Source organism: Mastigoproctus giganteus, chromosome 4 (assembly GCF_048544385.1).
Source record: "Mastigoproctus giganteus isolate SK-2022 chromosome 4, ASM4854438v1, whole genome shotgun sequence".
Lineage (NCBI taxonomy): Eukaryota > Metazoa > Arthropoda > Arachnida > Uropygi > Thelyphonidae > Mastigoproctus > Mastigoproctus giganteus.
Genome location: NC_143578.1, coordinates 54687317 through 54708654, shown reverse-complemented (window position 1 = coordinate 54708654; position 21338 = coordinate 54687317).

Sequence of the window (21338 nt, the reverse complement as noted above, 5' to 3'; positions counted from 1 at the left end):
TCAGTGTAGTACCACAGAGTTGATACGTCGCTCTGGGGTTGCTGTTTCCCATATGTAGTACTTTACATTTGTCAATGTTAAACTTCATTTGCCACCTCGAAGCCCATCTGCTCAACCTTTCCAGATCCTGTTGCAGCAGCATAGCATCAGCAGTGTCCTTAACAACCCTACCAACCTTTGTATCATCTGCAAACTTGGACATTAAGCTTGATATACCATCATCAATATTATTTATAAATACAGAAAACAATAATGGACCCAACACTGACCCCTGAGGGATTCCACTAATAATATTATTCCACAATGAACAGTGTCCATTGATTACCACTCTCTGTCTTCTCCCCCTCAACCATCCCTTTATCCATAGCAATTTGCCTCCAATGCCACACTGCTCCAATTTGTGCAGCAGTCTTCCATGCGCAACATATCAAAAGTTTTTCTAACATCCAAGTGTATAATATCAAAGTTATTCCCTGCATCCAGTTCTTTTGTGACTGCATCATAGTATCCAATCAAATTGGTCGGCAAGACTTCCCCTTAACAAAACCATGCTGTGTCCGAGCTATAACCGAAGTCTTGTCTAGATGATCCTACAGTGCTTCTTTAACCAGTGCCTCCATTAATTTCCCTGTAACAGAGGTTAAACTAACAGGTCTATAATTACTTGCATCTCTCTTTGTCCTCCTTTGTGAATTGGGGTCACATTTGGACATCTCCAATCCACGGGTTCTTCCCCTGAGTCCAGGGAAGCTCTCATAATTATGTCTAAGGATTTGATTACTTTCTTTACTGCCTCTAACATAACTGGATAGATTCCATCCACCCCAGGTACCTTTCTTTTGTTTATCTTCAACAATTTCTCCTCCACTTTACTCTCAGTTATTACAAGATTTTCTAGCTTACTGACAGAGTTGAATACACCTCTGGCATTCACCTCCCTGAATAACTCCTCATTTGTGAATGTAGATGAAAAGTATTCATTTAGTTTGTTAGCTACCTGAGCAGGATCATCAACAGTTGAACCTTTGATATCAAGTGGACCAATCTGATTCATCCCCTTCCTTCTAGGGTTTACAACAGAAAAGAACTCTGAAGTTTTTCTTTGCACCTTTTGCCAAAGATTTCTCGTAATCTGCCTTCGCCTGCCTAACCTCCTTTGTAACTTGGTTACAGACCAGCTTGTATCTATCATAGGCTTCTGTGTCACATGTTAATTTATATGTATCCCATGCATTTTTCTTCTCTGTCACATGTCTAATTAGTTCATCTGACATCCATTTAGGGCTAAATCTTGAACGATATTTCTTTGTTGGTATGTAAAGCCTAGTAGCTTTCAAGATTAATTCTTTGAATGCTTCCCATTTTGAATTTGCTGTTGGTAACATCATCAGTTGGTCCCACCATACAGAATTTTAAATACTGTCTCAGACCACCGTAGTCACCTTTACGAAAGAAAAAATCGTTCCCTTTACCCTTGATGGTAGTTACCTCTTTCAGTAAATCCCACTTCCGGACACTGTGATCACTGCCACCTAGTGGTTCTTTTATCTGTGTATTCTTGATGCATAAAGGATCACTACTGATAATCAGATGAACAAGAGTATTACTCCCTCTAGTTGCCTCCCGAACATGCTGTTGTAGAAAACAATCATCCAATAAATCCACAAAAGCCTTGCTAGTGTGTGAGTGACCAACCCACAAATTCCAGTCAATCTCTGGGAAATTAAAATCCCCCATTATAAGGGGGATTTTAATTTCTCTGATTTACTTGTCCACTCTAATTCTCTGCAAAATTGCTCATTATTCTCCATTGGATTCATTTGGCCTATAACACACACCCACTCTCATTTTTCCTTTCCCAGTGCTTATGTCACACCAAACAGACTTAACATTGCATTGTCCACCAACATCGATTGTATGCACTTCCTTAGATTTTATGTGTTTCTTAACTAACAGCATAACTCCTCCTCCCTTTCTGTCCTGTCTATCCTTTCTGTGCACATTATACTCCCCAAATTCCAGTTCTGCACTGCTTATGTCTGTGTGACACCATGTCTCTGATATCCCAACAATAACTGCCTTTGATGTCTTGAGTAGCACTTCAAGCTCATTGAATTCATTAATTATACTCCTAGCATTAGCGCACATGCAAGTATACATGCATGTTTCTACTCTTACGGAGATGGAAAGGTCATCTGCATAGAGGTAAGTCTGAACTGTATTTGGAAGCTGGTTAGTGATAGAATCTATTCTAAAAGTAAAAATAGTGGCATTCTGTACCGATCCCTGTGGAACACCTTCTTGCTGAATGAATGTTGCAGAGATGGCACGTTGGTACTGAACTTGAAAAGATCTAGTTTGTAGAAAATTCTTCACAAATATAGAAAGGTTGCCCAGTAGACCAAGAGAGTAAAGATCTTTAAGTAAGCCTTCTCTATATCTATTGAAACCATTACTAGATGTTCATGTTTAACAAAGGCATTATGAATCACAAATTCAGCATTGACAATGAGATCCAAGCATGACCTGTTTTGTCAAAAGCTATGTTCACTATAGCTCCTTACAGCTATAGTCAACTAATAATGGCTATAGTTCTAATGAGCTATAGCCATATGTTCTGATTAAAATATGATCTCAGTATTCTGACTCAGTGATCCGGACAAGCCTACTGTAGACAATTTTTTTCAAGGATTTTGCTGAGGCAGCTTGAGAGAGATATTGGTCTATAGCTATGAGGGTTGCTTGGATCTTTTCCAGGTTTAGGAATGCCAAAACAGTAGAATGATGCCAAGAAGCTGGATAAATATTTTCTAATAAAATATAGTTGTAAAAGACCAGAAGGATGTGCAAAGCTTTGTCATCAAGATATTGAAGCATGACATAATAGATCCCGTCTGGTCTGGCAGCACCATTGTTGGCTATTTTAATGGCAGCTGCAGTTATGGAGCAAGCCTACAAGAAGCACTGCAACCTGCACATAGCTTACATTGCAGTAGTCAATGTCTTCGACTCCGTGCCCCACAGCTGACTAATAAGACACTGAAAATCAACAGAGTCAACCAGACACTGACACACTTCCTAGGAGCAACCATGGCAAAATGGAGAACTACCATCAATGTAGAGAATATCATGACCAAACTAATACTCATCAGAAGAGGAATCTTCCAGGGAGATGCCCTGAGGCCACTATGGTTCTGTCTAGCACTTAACCCACTGTCCACTATGCTCAATAACAGTGAGTATGGATATACCCTAAAAGAAGGAGGAAGAACCTGTAGAATATTCTTCACAAATATAAAAAGGTTGCCCCGTGGACCAAGAGAGTAAAGATCTCTAAGTAAGCCTTCTCTATATCACTCTCACCTGATGTACATGGATGACATCAAACTCAATGCCACAACTGAGAATAAACTCCGACAGCTACTCTGGATCACCAAAGACTTAGCACTGACATGAGGATGCAATTTGGCCTAGACAAATGCAAAAATCCATGGATTGCATCAAGGGCATCCAGTCAGGCAAAACTACTGGCTGAAGACTGGTCAAGAGATTGAAGGCATGACAGAGGGAGAAGTATACAAATAACTGGAGGTGATGCACATCCACCAGTTCGAACACAAGGACATTCAAGGCCTGCCTGACTGAGAAATACCATACGAGACTGAGAAACCTACTAAAATCAAAGCTGAATGGTGGGAACATGGTCACAGCAATAAACACTTATGCAGTCCCAGTACTATGTTTGTTTGTTTGTACTTTTATGGCACAAAAGCTGCTTCAGCTATATTGCACCTGTTCCAGTTTTGTTAACACTGATGTTTGAATATTAGATGCAATTGGTAACGTTTATTAGACTGAGGTATGTAAAGAGTTCCTTTACATCTGAGTTTTCTCCCATAATGAGTTCAAGACTTAACTGTTCATTTGCATGCGATTTGAAAGCCAATTGGTAGGCAATTTGGTAACGTGGACATTCTATGATGACGTGCTTCACTGTTAGTATGGTCAGAAACTGAGGGCATTGTGGAGAATCATCTTTTGTTAGGAGATAAGAGTGTGTTAAATGTGTATGTCCAATGATAAGCCGGTGAGGATAACCTCTTTGTGTCTATTTGCCTGAAAATGTGATTTCCAGGATTTTGGCTATATTTGATTTGATATAGTTTGTTGTTTTTTTGAGATTTCCAGGTCTGTGTCCAAATAGTTTCAGAGGCTTTTCGAATGACATTTTTAAAGTCCCTGTGTGGAATTTTATGCAGGTGATATTTTTCATTTGATGGATGTTTGGCAGCCTGATCAGCACGTTCATTGCCCAGTATTCCAGAGTGTTCAGGAATCCAAGTGAATCTGACTTTTTGGTTTTTAGTCTTAAGAAGCGATACGCAGGAAAGGATTTTTCTTAGATACGGATGAGATGGTTGATTTTGTAGCTGTAAAGCATATATTGCACTTAATGAGTCTGTAAAAATGATACTTTTTAAGAAGGAAGTTTTGGCAATGTCATCTAGTGTGAGACTTATTGCAAACAGTTCAGCACTATAGATACTACACTCTATTGGAAGGGACTGAGAAATTATGCTACTTGGCAGGACCACAGCAACACCAATGTGTGTATCCGTTTTGGAGCCATCAGTGTACAGTTGTGAGTAATCAGAGAATTCATTACATGAGAGGAATGCAGCTGTTTCATATATTGATTTGGGATGTTATTTTGTCTCCATTTTGTGAGGTCCATGTTATAGTCAGCTGAACTTATTTCCTGCAGGGGAAGATATGTATCTTGGTAGATTTTATCCATATTTAAGTTCCATTGCGAAAGTATTTCTTTTAGTTGTATGCCGGCAGGTTTGCATATGCTAGGTTTCTTCTTGTATAAAGTTTCCCATTTTAGAGTATACAGATATTGCCATGTTGAATGTCCAGGAAGACTGAATTTTTGCAGTGTAGTTCAGGAGAAGAAGTTGTCTATGAAGGCTGAGTGGAAGTTCATAAATCTCCATGTATAGGCTGTACACAGGTGAGGTACAAAATGCTCCAGAAACAACACGTAATGCACTGTGATGGATAGTATCTAACTAATTTAGAACACTTTTCCTTGCAGAAGAGTAGATGGGAGAACCATAACCTAATCTAGATCTTATCATTGCTCGATAAATGTGCAAAAGTGAATAGCGATCAGCTCCCCATGTAATGGAAGCTATTGCTCTCAGAATGTTTAATTTGTTTACACACACTGTATGTAGATGTTTTATATGGTTTAGGAAATTTAATTTTTGATCCATGATTAGACCTAGTAATCGGATATCATGTTTCAGTGGGATTTGTTGATTGCTTATTCTTAGTTCTGGGTCAGGATGCATCTTTTGTTTTCTGCAGAAGTGTATTGCTGCTGTCTTTTGTACTGAGAGTCGATATCCATTATAGATGGACCAAGACTCTATTTTGTTTATAGTGCATTGAAGCTGTCTCTCAATTGTCCGCATATTCTGTGAGTGACATGAAATAGTGAGATCGTCTGCATATAGATATGTTTCTACTGTTTCTGGAATGACTTCTGTGATAGGATTGATTTTTATTGCGAAAAGTGTTGCACTAAGGACTGAGCCTTGGGGTGCCCCCCGTTCTTCATTGTATATTTGCGACAAAATGTTATGGTAGCAGACTTGGAAAGTTCTTTTATACATAAAGTTCTGGAGGAACTTTGGTAGATGACTTTGCAATCCTAATTTGTGCAATTCCTGTAGGATACCATATCTCCAGGTAGTATCAAAAGCCTTTTCAATGTCGAGACATGTCAAAACACGATGTTCATTTCGGAGAAAGGCATTATGGATGTTTGCTTCTGCTTTTGTCAATATATCCAGTGTTGATCTGTTTTTCTGAAAACCATATTGGCTCGGACTAAGGAGATTGTGCGAGTCAAGAAACCACATTAACCGATCATTCACCATTCTTTCTAAAGTTTTACTAAGACAGCTAGTGAGGGAAATAGGGTGATAATTATTTGGATTTGAATGGTCCTTCCCTGGTTTTGGAAAGGCCAGCACAAACGAATGCTGCCAAGAGTCTGTATATGTGTGCTCAAGGTATATCCTATTATAAAGCAGTAGGAGCATGAATAAGGAATTTTCAGTGAGGTGCTTAATCATTTGATAGTGGATTCCATCCAGACCTGCTCTACTTTGTTTTGATTTGGCTAAAGCTTTATGTAGCTCATTTATAGCGAAGGGTTGATTGTATGGAATCTCATGAGTTGTATGGAAGTTAATTTTGTATTTTTCAACTTGAGTTTTATATTTTTGAAAGACTGGTCTATATGATGAAGTAGCTGACAATTCTTCAAAGGTTTCTCCTAATAGGTTTGCAATTTTTACTGGATCAGTTATGTCATGGTCTTTCCAGCTGTTAAAAATTTACATGAAATTTGTTTAATTTTATTCCAGATAATTCTGGTGTCGGTATTTCTATTAATTTTGCTAGCAAAAGATATCCAGGACTCTTTTTTTTGAGATTTCCGACGTATATGACGTGCTTTTGCTCTGGCTTTCTTATATTTTATGAGATTAGTGGTAGTGGGGAACTTTTTGAATTAATTTGAACTTTATTTTTTATTTTCTTTGATTTCAGGCATTCTTCATTCCACCACTGCTTGTAGTGTTTATGGTAATGATTAGTGGTCTTTGGTATTGAAATATTTGCTGCAGAGATGATTTGGTTTGTAACATAAGTAACAGCACTATTGATATCACAATGCCTTATAGTTTTCTCATCTAAAGAAGGAGCACATTGAAATTTTTCCCAGTTTGCTTTGCAAAATTTCCACTTTTTACCTCTTATTAATTGTGGTACGTCATTTGTTAATAGGTGACAAACTGGGTAATGATCACTGTTATAGGGATCATTTGAGAAGACCAGTCAAGAATAGGAAAGAGAGCCGGGAACAGATGGTGAGATCGATTGCAGAAGCACCCCTTGTTGGTAAATGGACATGGATGTGAGTACTTGTGTCTAAGAGTGCTAAATTCCTGTTATCTAGAAGTTTTTCAATCATCTGTCCTCTTTTGTCTGTATGAAGTGAACCCCAAATGATATGATGCCCATTAAGATCGCCCATCGGACAAAAAGGAGATGGTAATTTAATTGGTCAATTAAGTCCTCGAAGTCTTGCAGTGTATACGTATGGTTAGGTGGAAGTATAGTGAAACTATAGTAAGGGTAATTCCTGTCACAATGCATACCGCAACTGCTTCAAGAGGCATTCGCAGCTGAATATGCCTGGAGGGAATATTAGAGTCTATCAGAATGGTGACCCCTCCGTGAGCGGTTGTTGTAGTTTCACGATCTTGCCTATTTGAAAAGTGCTTGATTGAAATGCTTACGTGCGGAGTTAGGTTGGTTTCTTGTAAACAAACACTTACAGAATTATAGATGGAAATCAGGTCTTTGACATTGTGAAGGTTACTTCAAAGCTCACGACAATTCCACTGAAGAAGTGTACACATTATTTGGACTTAGTTATTGATTCCAATGATTTACGTTGGGCTGCCTGTTTGCACTGATCTGTTTTGATTTTTTCTTTTCTATGGAAAGTTGGACGACCCTCCATATCATCGTAGAGTTCCAGGACTTGTTCATCTTGCTCCTTTTCGTCAATTTCCATAGTATTGGTATTTTTCTGTTTTTTGTCTACAGATTTGGTGGGATTTTCACTGCCGGTTGGTGTTGGATCTTTAGCATCTGGTGGGATTAGAATTGGAGTATTTATTGCCTGATGAACTTTTGTTTTTGTCTGTAAGAGGAGAGTACGTGCCCAGTCCGCTACTGAGATGTCAGTTTCTGATGCAATTACTTTTGATTTCTGGACTATCGTTGCTGCTGCATATAATCTCACTGCTGGGAGTAATGGTATCTGCTTTTTAGCTTCTTGGTATGTAACTTTATACTCAGTTTTATATTTCTGTACTTTCTACTCTCTTTTCCATATACTGCAGTCTCTGGAGTAAGCAGGGTGGTCTCCTTTGCAGTTTGGGCAGCAAGGAGACTGTGCATTGCATTCTTTATCATTGTGATCTTTTGAGCCACAGGTGGCTCAAATAGCTAGACCTCTGCATACTGTTTGCGAATGGCCATACTTTTGACACTCGAAGCATCTTATTGGATTGGGGATGTATGGCTTTATCTGGCAATTCAGGTATCTCACTTTCACTGATGTTGGTAGGGTAGGGTAGGTGTGTTGAAAATAAGTATGATAGTGGGGGTTGGTATCAGGTTTCCAACCTTTTTGATAAGAATTCTTTTCGCATGAATGACATTCTGATTTTGTAACTCTTGTACAATTTCTTCTTCAGAGCTGTTTAGGAGGTCCCATTCCATGGTAACCCCTTTTGATGTATTTAAAGTGGCATGTGGAGTGACTTTGATGGGAATCCTCCCAAAAGTTGTTGTTTTAAGAAATAGCTCAGTTTAGTCCCAAAAGGATTATTTTTTCCTTTCAGGTTTCCGGCCCTGCCACGGGGAGGCAGGAGCAGTGCCACCTAGTGACCAAGCGCCTGGAGAGGTTAGTTTGTTAGTTAAAAAATTAATTAATACACTAAGAAAAGAAAGGTGATTTTTCTTCCTGCGTTCTTACTCAAAATCTGTTAAGTACAGAACCACTTCAAAAGAACTGAGAATAAGGAAGGCACTGGAAAGAAAACAGAATGAAATCACTCAGAAAATCAACGTTATTTATCGCTCAAGAAAATCACTTGGGCACTATCGCTTGGCACTCGGAGCCTCCCAGTACTAACACACTCCTTCAGGATCATAGATTAGACCAACACAGAGCTGAAGATTATGAGTTCAACCAGGATAATGATGATCAAGAGACGGCAACACCACCCAAAGTCAGTCATTGAGAGACTGATCATAGCCCATAAGGAAGGAGGTAGGGGATTGACTGACCTCATTGAAACAATAGAAGAAGGTGATTAAGAACCTGCATGATTACTTCCAGGTAAACACACCAATCTATCAAGCCACAAGAAAGAGAGACAAATGACACTCAACCTCAACAAGGGGATCTTGTTGAGGTTGAGTGTCATTTGTCTTTATTATTAATTCTATGCTGAAACTTTACACTTTTTTGTTATACATTATTTATTCAACTGTAATCATGATTACTGCCAATACAATAATAAAATCTTAATTCTAATAAGAGATTAAACATGTAAAATGTCATGTAAAAAAAGGCAAAAAATGATCAAGTTTATTGAAACATGCTGGAAAGAAAACTATTGGAATGCTTTCTATAAAGAAAATTCTTTACAGAAAGCATTCCTGTTACCCAACCATTTAGAGGCCTGTTTTTTTTTATCATTTTCAAGTCTTAGAATTAATTAATTCCCACATATGTCTTTCTTCCAAGAAATTAATAAAATCTTGTTACTAAACAAACAAAAATTGCATAAAACATAAATATATATGCTGGTTAAAGCACTATAGACACTAGGTGAATGGTACAAAATACAATATTTCAAAATAAGTCCAAGCACTTTTCTCTAATTTTCTTAAATCTTAAAGTATAAACATTATTTAAAACTAAGAATGTGGATTCACATGTTGCTGTTGTTCAGCTAAATGTTCTTAGGGTTGTCTGTAAATTATAGTGTTTAGACCCATTGAAAAGTCTATAAATGTTTATAAACAGAATTCAGAATGGTGGACAACTAGACTACTCTAGAAGAAAGTTTAAAAAAAAAACTGTTTACCACAAATTGCTGGAGGCATATTATAGCAAAATCTTTTGAACGACAGAGCAACTTATAAGATCATTCATAGGAATCCACTGGCAAGCTTGGAGCGCCAGGTTAATATGATTTTGCAGGTTTGGTTAAAGGCTAATAGGATTACTAAGGAACAGTTTTGGTCTTTACATGCAACTGGATATCAACCGCCCAGGTTTTATGGCCTTCCTAAGATACATAAAGTGGAGGTGCCACTTAGGCCTATCGTTTCATTTGTAGGCAGTCCCACACTAATAAGTCCCACATGCATTGTCCGGGTTCCTGGCTAGACTTTTGTCGCCTATAGTGGGGCTTTCTGAGTTCAGTATTAGGGACAGTAGAGATTTTGTACATTTTGTAAGGGAACAGTCCATAGAAGAAGATGAGATCATGATATCGTTTGATGTGACATCCTTATTTACATGCATCCCTATCGATCATGGAGTGCAGTGTGCACACATGGCTCTACAGAAGGATATCACCTTAAATAGTAGGACCCAGTTAAGTGAGAAGAACATTTGCAGTGGTGTGGAGCTATGCCTGTCAAACACCACTATGATGTTTCATAACACTATGTATAAGCAGGTTCACGGCGCAGCAATGGGCTCCCCCATTAGTGCGATTATAGCGAATTTAGCTATGGAAGAGCTCGAGGTTAGAATATTTGATGAAAGAGTGCTCCCTATGCGTCTGTGGAAAAGATATGTAGATGATACATTTATAATTATTTGGAAGGGGAGGGAAGATGAAGTTCTTAATTTTTTTAACAGCTTCTCCCCGTTTATTAAGTTCACCTCGGAGGTGGAAGTAGAGGGTACCCTGCCGTTTTTGGATGTGTTGGTCTATAGGGCAGGATCAAGGGGGTTTAGGAAACCTATGTGCCGAGGCCAGTATTCGCATTACAACACGGCTCAGACCAGCCATCACAAGAGTAGTGTGATTAGGGCATTAATAGACAGGGCTAAGTCCCATTGCAGCACCTCTGAGGATAGAAAGGAGGAGTTTAAACGCATCACAGCAGATCTCCTGAAATGTGGCTACCCCCAGAGGATCATAAATAAATATATTCAAGGAGAGCAGAGACGAGGTGAACCATTTACACCTGTTGCCACGGCATACATTCCCTATTATCCGGGTCTAACTGAGTGCACAGCGTGTGTTACGGAATTACCAGACATGCTGTGTGCAGCTTCCAGGGCATAGGTTGCACACAGTTGTGTCTCAGGTAAAAGACCCCATACCAAGAGAATCTATAAGTGGGGTCGTTTATAGTATCAAATGCCCGGATTGTGGGGAATGTTAAGTCGGTGAGACAAAACGTCGTTTTAAGGATCATCTGGGGGAGCATATGAGTGCGATAAAGAATGCACACTATGGAAAATCTGCTGTGGCAGAGCATTTTTGGGAGGAGCATCATAAAATCTCCCCAGATGAAGTGGTTATCATTGATCGGGCGCATAGGTTTTGGGACCGCAAGTGGCTCGACAGCTTGCGGATTTGTTTGTCAAAAAAGAGGTAGACCAAGAACAGTACTATCAATAGGGACAGGGGAATACATATTCATCCCCTCTTTGAGGCAGTGATCCTTGGACAGGATGAATGATTCAACCTGGCACGCTCTTGAGCCATTTCCGGTTCCATAGCACATGAGGAGAACATTACATGTGTTTCTGAACCATGTGAGGAGTGCCGTGAGCCTGAGGGTATTTAAGGGTGTACTGCAAGGTAAAGTGTGCTGTTGAAAAAGGAGGCGGATGCCTTCGAAAGCTCCGGTTTTAACACTTTTATCTCTGTATATTTTATTGTATTTTATTGGTTTTAACGGTTTTATTACTGTATAATTCATTATAAGTTATTGTAATTAGTATTTTTACATCATTTTATCCGAGTAATGTTAAATTATTTAATTGGTTTTTGTGTTTATTTATTTTAATTCAACATGCTTTAACACGGTTGGTGTCAACTGCTTAATTCACAATATGAATACTCCCAACCCCGTAGGCCTATTTGAAGAAATAATATAATTGAATTTCTCTCTTTTAATGCAATCTCTTATTCGGTAAACTTCATAATTTAATGCACACTGCTCTTGTAAATTACAGTATGTACTTGGTCATACAGCACTTGTGTGAGCTAGTCACTAGTTTGATGTCCATTTAAAATAGTTGAGAGCAAAGAGAGATAGAAAATACCCAGTGTGAATATAGATGGAAAAATGTATGCGTGATTAAATCTATGATTAATCCATTACATTAACATTGACTTACTGATGTAAATTAATAAATTTAATTCCACACAACTACGTTTTGTTTCCTACCATTATAACTAGTCACTCACATCTTGATTACTTGAGTGATTACTCATAGTCACTTGGCTTCCCACTCCATACTAACATTATGGAAGAGAAGGCCTAGTGTGACTTTGAGCTGTCTATTGCTTTACTCTCTGTTATAGTTATAATGGTGGCTAAAAAACAACAAAAGCATTAATTGGTGTTAGTACTTAATATTCAATGAAATGTGCTTCTCTAAAACTGCTCAGGTTTGACTCTTTAAAATCTAGAAAATTTTAAAGTGAATGGTACCTCTTGATTCATAAGGGTCTCAGATTTTAATGAGTTTACTATGTATTGATATTATTAAAATATGTATTCAAATATATTTTAATCTTGGAAGCTACTATGCTTTTCATACCAACTAAGAAATACTGTTCAAGGTTTAAATGAATGACAGATGAATTAATGCGGCTCGTGACAGAGAAGAAAAATGCATGGTATGCATATAAATTATCAAGGGACACAGAAGCTTACAGCAGATATAAGCTAGTCTGTAATCAATTCACAAAGGAGGCTAGAGAGGCGAAGGCAGATTACGAGAAATGCTTGGCAAAGGATGCAGAGAAAAACAGAAAAGAGTTCTTTATGTATGCAAACTCTAGAAGAAAGGGAATGAATCAGATTGGTCCACTTAACCTAGATGGTTCAACCATTAATGATCCTGCTCAAGTAGCTGAGAATATGAATGAGTATTTTGCATCTACATTCACACATGAGGAGTTATTCAAGGAAGGAAATGACAGAAGTTTATCAAACTCTAATAGGGAGAAAGTGATCTTGTAATAACTGAGAGCAAAGTGGAGGAGAAACTGTTGAAGTTAAACATAAAAAAGGCACCTGGGGCAGATGGCATCTATCCAGGTATATTAAAGGAGGCAGCGAGGGAAGCAAGCAAACCCTTAGCCATAATTATGAGACCATCCTTAAAGTCAAAGGAGGTTCCCATGGACTGGAGATGTGCAAATGTATCCCCAATTCACAAAGGTGGTTCAAAGGGTGACACAAATAATTATATACCTGTTAGTTTAACTTCTGTTCTGGGGAAAATAATGGAGTCACTGTTAAAGAAGTGAAACAGGATCACCTCGACAAGACTGCAGTAATAGTTCAGACACAGCATGTGGGTTTGTTAAGAGAAAGTCACGTATGACCAATTTGATTGGATACTACAATGTGGTCACAATGCGACTGGATGCAAAAAAAATTTTGATATCATATACTTGGATTTCAAGAAAGCCTTTGGTGCTGTTGCACATGGAAGACTACTGTAAAAACTGGAACATTATGGCATTAAGGGCAAGTTGCTGCAATGGATAAAGGGATGGTTGAGGGAAAGACAGCAGAGAGTGGCAATAAATGGACACTGCTCTACATGGACTAATAGTATTAGTGGAGTCCCCCAGCGTTCGGTGCTGGGCACATTGTTGTTTTGTGTATTTATCAATGATATTGATGAAGGTATATCAGGCTTAATGTACAAGTTTGCAGATGATACAAAGATTGGCAGGGTTTTTAATGACAATAAAAACAGTATGCTTCTGCAGCAAGATCTAGAAAGGTTAGGCAAATGTGCTGAGAAGTGGCAACTGAAGTTTAACATTGACAAATGCAAAGCACTACATGTGGGTAGCAGTAATCCAAGAGAAACATACCAACTGTGTGGTACTACACTCAGGGAGGTGGAGACCTGGGGATATTGTGCAATGAGATATGATGTTCTCTGAGCAGTGCAGATGGGCTGCCAGTGCAGGTCATGAAGTTTTGTCAATGATATATAGGAATTTTTCTAACAGAGACAAAGAGTTGATTATCCCTTTGTATAAGGCAATCATCAGACCAAACTTTGTGTACTGCGTACAGGTCTGGAGCCTTATTTTAGGTAGGATGTAGAGTTGCTAGAACGAGTACAGAGAAGGAAACAAGTTTGTTGAAAGGAACAAAGGGGTGCATTACAAAGAAAGGCTTACATCCTGCAAGTTGCAACATCTGGAGACTAGGCACCTGTGAGGTGATCTGATCAAGGAGTGTAAGGCCTTGAATGGTTAGACCTGTTAGTCTAACTTCTGTTCTAGGGGAGTCACTGGTTAAGGAAACGATGCAGGATCATCTAGGCAAGACTGCATTTATAGTACAGCACAGCATGGGTTTGTTAAGGGGATGATTGTCTGACCAATTTGATTTGATAATATAACAAGGTCACAAAGGAACTGGATGCAAAAAATAATTTTGATATCATATACTTGGATTTTAGGAAAGCTTTTGATAATTTGGCACATGAAAGACTACTATACAAATTGGAGCATTATAGCATTAAGGGCAATTTGCTACAATGGATAAAAGAATGATTGTGTGGAAGAAGACAGAGAATGGCTATCAATCGACACTGCTCTTCGTGGACTAATGTTTTTAGCAGAGTCCGTTATGTTTTGGTTTTGGGCCCACTGTTATTTCCGGTATTTATCAATGATAATGATGAAGATAAATCAGGGTAATGTCTACGTTTGCAGATGATATGAAGGTTTTCAGAGTTGTTAATGACAGCAACGATAGTAATATTCTGCAATATGATCTGGAAAAGTTGAGCAGATAGGCTGAGAGGTGGCAACTGAAGTTTTACACTGACAAATATAAAGCAGAACCTGGGGGTAATTGTGTAGTCAGATATGGAGTTTTCTGAGCAGTGCAAAAAGGCTGCGAGAGTAGCTCATGGCGTCTTGTCAATGATATACAGGAATTTTGCTAGCAGGGGTTAGGAGGTGATTGTCCCCTTGTATAAGGCAATGGTCAGGCCACACCTTGATTACTGTAAACAGGTCTGGAGGTCTTATTTTAGGGAAGATGTAGAGATGCTGAAATGAGACTGTTGAGTGGAACATGGGGTTGCTGTTACCAAGAAAGGCTTAAGTTCTGCAAACTGCAGCTTCTGGACACTAGGTACCTAGTGTCCAGAATTTTTTTTTAGGTACCTGCAAAGTGATCTAATTGAGGTGTATAAGGCTTTGAATGAGTTGAGCAAGCTCATGCTAATGGGATCCTTCCTCTTGCTCAGATTACTCACCTTAGGGGATATAAATTCAAATTGAGAAAAGACAATTGTAAAATAGATATGCAGAAATTTGTCTTTAGTCAGCAGGTGGTTGACAGTTGGAACAAACTTCCATCTGTTGTAGTGGAGGTCAACAATGTAAATAAGATTGAGGTATATAAGGACTTGAATGGTTTGAGCAAGCTCAACGTTGATGGGATTCTTATTCTTGCTGATTAATTGCCTGAGGGGACATAAATTCAAATTGAGGAAAGACGGTTGTAGAATAGAAGTGCAGAAATATGCCTTTAGCCAATGGGTGGTTGATTACTGGAACAAATTATCATCTGTCATTGTAGAAGTTGACAGCTTAAATAAATTCAAGGCAGAACTAGACAAACATTTGGAGTGAATGGATGGATGAAATGGGAAAGGGTTTTTTTTTTTTGGCAGATGCTGTATAAGCTTGCTTTCTTGCATCATATGCCTCTACTAATGCTAATGCTAATAAGCAAACTTAACTAATTCAAGTTTGGTTCTATTCAGCACCTGGAGTTTTAAGTGTATGCAATATTTTTTTTAAATCCCAGCAAAAAAGAGATTTATCCTGGGAACTATGTATAGAGAAAGCTCTAGGGGGAATACTTTCTCTGATATTTATTTTTAAAAAAATTAAGTGATCACTATGTTTCCCTTCCCCCATAGTACATTATCATCAAATTTAATATCATAATTGAAATTCAGTTTATTAGTGTGCCCTTTTACTTTGTAATTTAAAAATTATTATTTGCTATTTTTTAATTGCTACTTCCTTATTTTACAAACCCATTGAGTAAAGACAGTTTTACCACTAGATGCAAAAAACATGTACCGAAGGCCTCCAATTCAGGAGGAACCACAAACTCTAAATTGTGAGATGTTCTTTTATGTATGTATTATGAACTTTTAATGTCAGATACATGTTTTTTGTTTAACATATAATTAATCATAATATTAAAGTAATGACTATTTACAAATATTGATGTCAACAGTTTATTTAGATTAACATTGTGAGAATTATTAAAATGGTTATGACAATAATAATGATAACAAAAAGATAAAAACTTGAGGTTGTGCTTAGTACCCCAGAATGGCAAATTTTGCTACTGCACACATTTGGTACCAACCTGTCAATGGGCTCTAATATTTTACAAAAGAAATAGTCAAAATTTTTAATCATTTTTATTTTACTGATGTTAACTTTAATAAACTTGAGCAATTGGTTTATTAATTACTGACATATTATTATCATTTACAGATTTCATTTTTAATGATATTAGTTATTTCCTTTTATATTAGCTAATTATTGTTTTATAATAACCTTAACAGTTCCTGATATGAAGTAGAACAATATAATCATATTTTTGATTACTGTTTCTGAATTTTCTTTAGAGTTCTACAATGGAGTTTTGTGCCTACCAACAGATTCAAATTATATTACAGCTTGCTATCATGCTCACCTTTTAATCATTAATAGTTCCTTGTTTAATTTTAGTTAATTATTACATTATGTTACTACTTTTGACCCATTGTTACTGTTATCACTCACAAACTAATATGACATGCCAATTGTATTTTATTCTATAGTCTTCATTTTCTAATTTCCTACATTGTAATTTTGTTTTATTCATTTAATTCTGACATCCTTTTTTTTTTTTTTCACTTCATTTTTTATTTACTTATTTTTTTTGATTACGTAGGACTTTTCTTAATTTCCCAATAATTGAGAAAATAACAGTATTTAGTGCTGTAGTACTAGTATTGGCAAAATGCCAGCATAAGCAAAAAAAAAAACATCCACTTCAATAACACTATTGCACAATATGTCTTTTTCACTTTCAATTACCTGGACTTTGGTGCTACCAAAATGTTACTGCTACCCAAGTATGGTACCTTGTCTTTATTAACGTTAAACCTAAAGTGGCATTTTTAAGTCCAATTTTTCTGCTGAGTTTTTCTAATCAACTTGGAACAGCATATTCTAATTATTGTCATTAACCACCCTGCCCACCACTGTAACCTCAGAAGACTTAGATATTAAATACCTATATTAATAAATATTAAAAACAGTAAAAGGCCTAATACCAAAACCCTGTGGATGGTATCCCACTTATAACATCAGTTTATGAAGAGCAGCAGCCATTTATAATTACTCTTGTCCCCTACAACTTAACCATCCCTTTTCCATAGTAGTAATTTGTATTTAATGCCATATTGCTTCGATTTATATAAACCTTGTTCATGTGGAACAATATCAAAAACTTTTGTGAAATCTAACTATATGATATAAAAATTATTTCCATGTAGTTCTTTTATGACAACTTTACAGTAGCTAATCAGATTGGTAAAACATGATCTTCCCTTAACATTCTGTAATTGCCATATATCTCTATTCCTGTTGAGATGATTTCGCATCACTTCTGTAACTGCTGATTTCATTATTTTCCCTAGCATAGATAGAACTTACAGGTGAGAATAGGAGAGGCATTTGCACATCTTCAATCTGTAGGAATTTCTCCCTGAATCCAAGGATGTGCTCATTATTATAACTAAAGGTTTGATTATCACTTTTCAGAGCCATGGCTAGAACAAGGCTAGTGGGATACATGCCCAGGGAGCATCAAACCAGTGGTATAAGAATGTATGATTTAAAAATAATATAATATATACTGTTTCTTTTTTAAATATTTATATTGTTACTTTTTTAACTTTGAAATACTACATGCACGTGTGTAGTATTTAATTATTTCTTTATTGTTAATTTTTAATGTTTATAAGATAGTTTGCATATTTAAGGGGAAAACATAAGCATAGTTTGCATATTTTTATGGGGCTGGGGAAAACAAAATTTCTGTTTTTATCCTGGTGCAGGGTATATTCCATCACCCCGAGGTGGTGGAAACCAACCATTTAACTGCCTTTAATTTCACTGAGAGTAAGCCACCTCTGTGAAATTTTTTAACTTCTGATATTTTCATTTTTCCTTGATTTCACAGTTGAAGTTTGGTATTAGCCTGGTTAGCAAATAGTTTTCATCCTTTTCTCCATATCAATAAAATTTTGAGGGTATTGCAGAGATGATGTTTATTCTCCTGAAGTCACAGTTTTATTATTATTGATAACAGAAAATACATTGTCTTTATATTGCAGAAATCTATTAATTTGTTAGCAACTATCAGCTGCACTGTTTAAAACAGAAAGAGCTATCAAAACAAGATTATATAATACCTTATATCTTGCTAGTTCAAATATTTCCTATATTTACATATTCAGAGCTGGTCCTAGTTGTTTGTTTGTTATTTGGTTTTTAGGAACATTAGAAACTAAGGCCATGTTGCTCCAAGTATATGCGGTGGTCATTCCCTGACCTTTCTGCATCCTCCATATTTGGTGGTCACGGGCTCGAACTCCGGTCTAATCAAGAAGTGTGTGCTATGCGCTGCTGCTCCTGCCCACCTGGCTACGGAGGCGCCCGTCCTAGAGTTCAAGAGACCAACATGCAAGCATTAATGTTTAGCTTTCCAGTCCCTCTTGTGGGGGACCGAAGAGCTTCCTTTGTTTTTATTTGGGATCCTTTTCAATCAGAGGCCTAGGGTGCCCTCTTCCCAAGGACTGGCCCTGATTTTATTATGCAGACACTACTGTATATAAATAAAGTGATTTGAGTTATTATGGCAATTTAATAAATTAATAATACAAGGTGTGAGTGAAATGTTTCCAGACTGGTTTAATAACAAAGGGTAGGCTTACTTCAGTCAGAGGGCAGTGTTGTCCCCTTCAAAGTTAATATATCCAGTCCAGTATTTTTCTCAGTTCTGAAAGCATCACTATAAAACTTGTTTTGAGATCATGTTGCCATACTATCTGCAATTCTCTCTAGATCTCATAAACATCAAATCTCCATCTGCTTTCAAATGAATGTCAGATTGCTAATAATTATAAGTTTAATAATAATCTGTTTGTGACCTAAGGGCCAATGGGATTTCAAGATCTCTACTGCTAAAATATTTTGTGTATTTAAAATGTAAATAATAAATAAGCATATATATACATACGAAAAAAGTATATTGGGTTAAAAAGTGGCAATGGAGAGATAAAAATAACAATAAAGATGATATAACAAATGCACCTGAGTGTGTAAAGCAGCAGCAAAGGATACAAAAGTTTATATATGCAAGGTGGAATTAATAAGTCTTAAAAAATCCGAAGATAGAAGTGTAAATTACACAAAATGCCATAACTAATAGGAGAAGGATAGCAGAAAAAGGAAGTATTGTGGCATGAAAAAGAGAAAGAATGTGAAAATCCTATTTTTTATAATGAATTAAGCAAAATTATAGGCCGAACTGAAAAGCAAATTAGAGAGAAGATAAACTGTAAAGCAAAAAATTGTTAAATTAAAATAAGGAGTGATAGCCAGCATCAGATATGGGTGGGTAATTTTGGTTATAGGTCCAAAAAAGAGGTGGAGCAAATATAAAATTCAAATCTGATGTCAGCTAAAAGTAAAAATTGATACATGATCAGGGGACTACACCCGATCATGTATCAAGGACTGTGTTTCTATACTTGTCCATACCTGTGAAGGATAAGAAAATTTAAGAATAAAAATGAGTGAGGTCAAAAGAAGGATTTGAATTTTATATTTGCTCTACCCCTTTTTTTGGACCTATAACCAAAATTACCCACCCATATCTGATGCTGGCTATCACTCCTTATTTTAATTTAACCATTTTTTGCTTTACAGTTAATATCTCTCTAATTAGCTTTTCAATCCAGCCTATAATTTTGCTTAATTCATTATAATAAATAGGATTTTCACATTCTTTCTCTTTTTCACACCTACAATGTTTCCTTTTTCTGCTATCCTTCTATTAGTTATGGCATTTTGTGTAATTTACGTTTCTATATTCACATTTTTTAACAGACCTATTAATTCCACCTTGCACACACGCACGGACACACACACACACACACACACACACACACACACACAGTGTGTTTCAAAATTATGTATACACACTTTAAAAATTTATATTTAATGAACAATATATACATATGTAATTTTTTTTTGATACTTTGAAAACAAAAAACATTAATTTTTTTTACAACAATAAAACTGTAATTGTTCAAAATGCCCTCCATTACATTGATGCATGAGCCACATCTATCTTCAACAGATCTACATAGTGAAATGCACAAATCAGGTGAAATGCTTTCTGCTTCTTGAATTTTCATCCACAATTCCTCCAATGTTTGCAGTTTGTGACTGCAACCCAATTTTTCAAGTATCCCCAAGCAAAAAAATCTAAAGGGGCAACCTTGGAGGATATTCAAAAGCACTCCCTCGATGACCTATCCACTGATCGTGAGATTCATTGCCATGATAATCACGCACAACTGTGCGTGATTATTAATTCCTTCATCATTCTAAAAACACTTGTATGGTTTAAACCTAGCTCTTGCAAACACTGTCTTGTTGATTTTCTTGGAGTGCACAAGATTGCATGCATTTCTTATAGCTTCAACATTTTCATTTCTTCTTGATGTCCTCTTCTTGCCACATGCCAAGTTATTGATATTCTGACTGGCCCCATGCTCCTCAGATTTATCCCACAAACAAGTAATTGTTAAACATGTGGGTGCTTTTATTCCATATTGTGATTTCCAAGCAAGGTGAACGTCATTGACATTTTCATATTTCCAATACTATTTTATAATTGCCTTTCTTTCTTCAAAACTTAATTGGGTACTCTCCATTGTTTTAGAGGTATCCATAAAATAAAACAAAAATTAAATTATTGTAAAAAAATGTGTATTTTTAAGCTACAAAATGAATTTAAGAAAATTAAATCGGTGCATATCTTTCTATACATTAAAATAATTTTCCTCCTATTCAGCCAATGGGAGAAGAGGGATGTGGGTTACATGGTAATACGTAACAAATACTAAAATATGTAACAGAAGCTTGTTTTACTGTGGTAAAACAAGCTTCTGTTTTAGCATGATCATGCTAGATAAACCTCGTGCATGTGCTTTGTTTGTCTAGCATGACCACGCGGTACCATTCTCGATGTTCATATGTAACATATTTATGAATTCATAGCTGAGGAACAGACACATACAGTGCCAAAAGCTTCTGTAAGTATTTTATTTTATTTTATCAAAAGAAGCG